Source organism: Dasypus novemcinctus, chromosome 2, assembly GCF_030445035.2.
Source record: "Dasypus novemcinctus isolate mDasNov1 chromosome 2, mDasNov1.1.hap2, whole genome shotgun sequence".
NCBI classification, from domain to species: Eukaryota; Metazoa; Chordata; class Mammalia; order Cingulata; family Dasypodidae; genus Dasypus; species Dasypus novemcinctus.
Window position 1 is genome coordinate 74,700,099 of NC_080674.1, and position 2,366 is coordinate 74,702,464.

Sequence of the window (2,366 nt, forward strand, 5' to 3'; positions counted from 1 at the left end):
GATCATTAACCTTTCGATTTCAGTGTTGTGAAGAGAAGCATTTCAACAGAAAACGCTCAATGAGTGTGCAATTGATGGTGTCTTTTATTTGCTATAAAGCAATAAAGGGGCAAGAACTAAAATGCCGTATAGAGACATCAAATGACTGAATATAAGAAAAAGAACATAATTTCTGCCAAAATTAAAAATAATCTTTAGGATGTATTAGGTTTTTTGTTTTTAAGGATATTTATATTTTGTATTAGGTCAGTTTGAATTAATGCGCTGACAAAAATAATACACCTTTATTAGTGGGTTCTGCAGTATTAAAACACACAGAACAATGCAAATGAATGCATATCCATCTGGGCAAAATTAAACTACAAAGTACTTACAGATACAACACCTCAACCCCCTGCACAGAAGACACATGGCGCTGATGAGGAAAGACAGCACCAAGCGCATATTTTTAACTTTGTTTTTCAAGGTCTAATGTTAGAACATGTAAGAAACTGGCGTATTATTATCTTTTGCTTCCATTCTGTGGTTCCTCGCGCACCATCACCTCCTCCTGGTCCTTGTCGCAATGAGAGAAGCCGTCGAAGATGGAGGTCGTGCGTGGTAGCCCGCGATGAATTTCAGCGCCTGCTTTGCCCTTTCCAGGGGCACCGTGTGGGTGCGCGGGAGCTCATGACTGGCTTGTTATTGTTCCTCGGTTGGATGTGCCCGAGCTGGTTGTTGCGCACGTCTTTGACAAAAACCACTGGACTTCGAACTTCCCTTTCCACTTGTCCTGAGACTGGACCCCCGAGCTGGTGCCATAGGCAACCGGCCGAGCACGTGAAGCGCGCTTTGAGGTTCAGGCAGGGGAGAGCACTCTCCAAGCGCTCGTGACCGTTGTCCACACGGGCCCTTATCCCAGGTGCCGTGCTCTGCTTTAGAGGGAGCGAGGGAGCAAGGCACCTCCAATTACAGGTCCACTTTTCGCTTCCATTTTCCTCTGTGGCTTTGCAGGTTTGCTGCTGGCAATGGTAGCCTATGAGGTTGGTTTTGAAGCCGGCCTATTTACGTTTGTTCCACCACACCTATTAAGACGGCGGGTCGCTGCCACCCTGTTATCAATGGACCCCATGTCTTGACCGCAGATGTTGTGACGCCCCGATTTTCAGGCCCACTAGGGGCCTTGTCGAGTCGCTCTGGAAACCTGTCTGTCCCTCAACAATTGTGCCGCCCATGTGCTGGGCTGGTCTGTAAGCTGGACTCTGAGTCTGTTGTCCTTGAGATCCATTCCTTCCCCGTGCTGAAAAAGGCTTTTCAGGGAAAAGCTTAATCCTATGCTGGTAGATGTACCCCAGACCTAGGGCTGCCCTACAAAAGCCTTGTACAGACAACGATGGCCTCCACTGCGGAGCTGCCTGGAGGTGTGAGGTAGGGAATGGGGGGGCCCTCCATTGAGGGCACAGGGAAGCCCGCTGGGTGGCGGTAATAAGTGGACATCTAGGGGTCGGTTTTTGCGGGAGTAGCTGTTTCTGATTTGCTTGCCCAGAAAGTTGGGGCTCCAAGTGTGTAGCCTGAGCAGCATCCTTCTGCTGCAGTGAACCGTTTTGCACTTCCTTATCTTATCCTTTGGTTCTCTGAGGGGTTCACGCTGGTGGCCGACAGGCTTCGCGAACAGCTCGGCTTGGCGCGGGATCCGCGCGCCCGCAGGCTCAGACCTCCCGAGGGGGCCCCGTCACGCCGCGGTCGCGCGGCCCGGGGCAGCGGGACCGGCCCGGGGCAGCGGGACCGGCCCGGGGCAGCGGGACCGGCCCGCGGCGGCGGCGGCTCGGGTTCGCCGGCCGCGGAGGAGGGCGGCGCGCGGGCTGCGCACGGGGGCGCCGACTCCCCTGGCGGCGGCAGCGGGGTCCCCACTGCGTCGGGGTTTGTATTACGTAGGTAGCTGTCCTGTAAGTTTGAAAGCATTTCAAAATAAAAAGGTAACAAAAAAAATTAAGGATGAAGTTTGGGAGCACTAAAGAGATGTCTGGATTTAAAAAAAATGTATATACAAAAATATTTATGAAGTGGGGAGTAGGTGGGGGAGGAGACAGTATTACAAAGGTAGAATGTTGACAATTTTTGAAGCTGGGTGATTGCTACATGAGTATTCATTACGTTATTCCGTTTTCTTTAGATATGTTTGAAATTTTCCCTACTAAAAAGATTAAAAATACATGCACATAAAACAGCAATGTATGAGTACAAGCTTTTCAATAGCACGAATGAATAGAAGTATAGCTATCAAACATAAAATTGTTGCTTATGGAAGGAGAAGGGAAACGGGTGGGGAATGGAAATAATTTAGAACTAAGAAATAAAAAGAAAAGAGGAGCTTTGCACAGAACAAT

At 49.5% G+C, this 2,366-nt stretch overlaps 1 pseudogene; it reads right to left on the reverse strand.

Annotated features, from left to right (window-relative positions):
* Positions 1 to 916: 916 nt before the first annotated feature.
* On the reverse strand, positions 917 to 1,941 carry LOC101413538 (YTH domain-containing family protein 1 pseudogene; annotated as a pseudogene).
* Between the last annotated feature and the right edge of the window lie 425 nt (positions 1,942 to 2,366).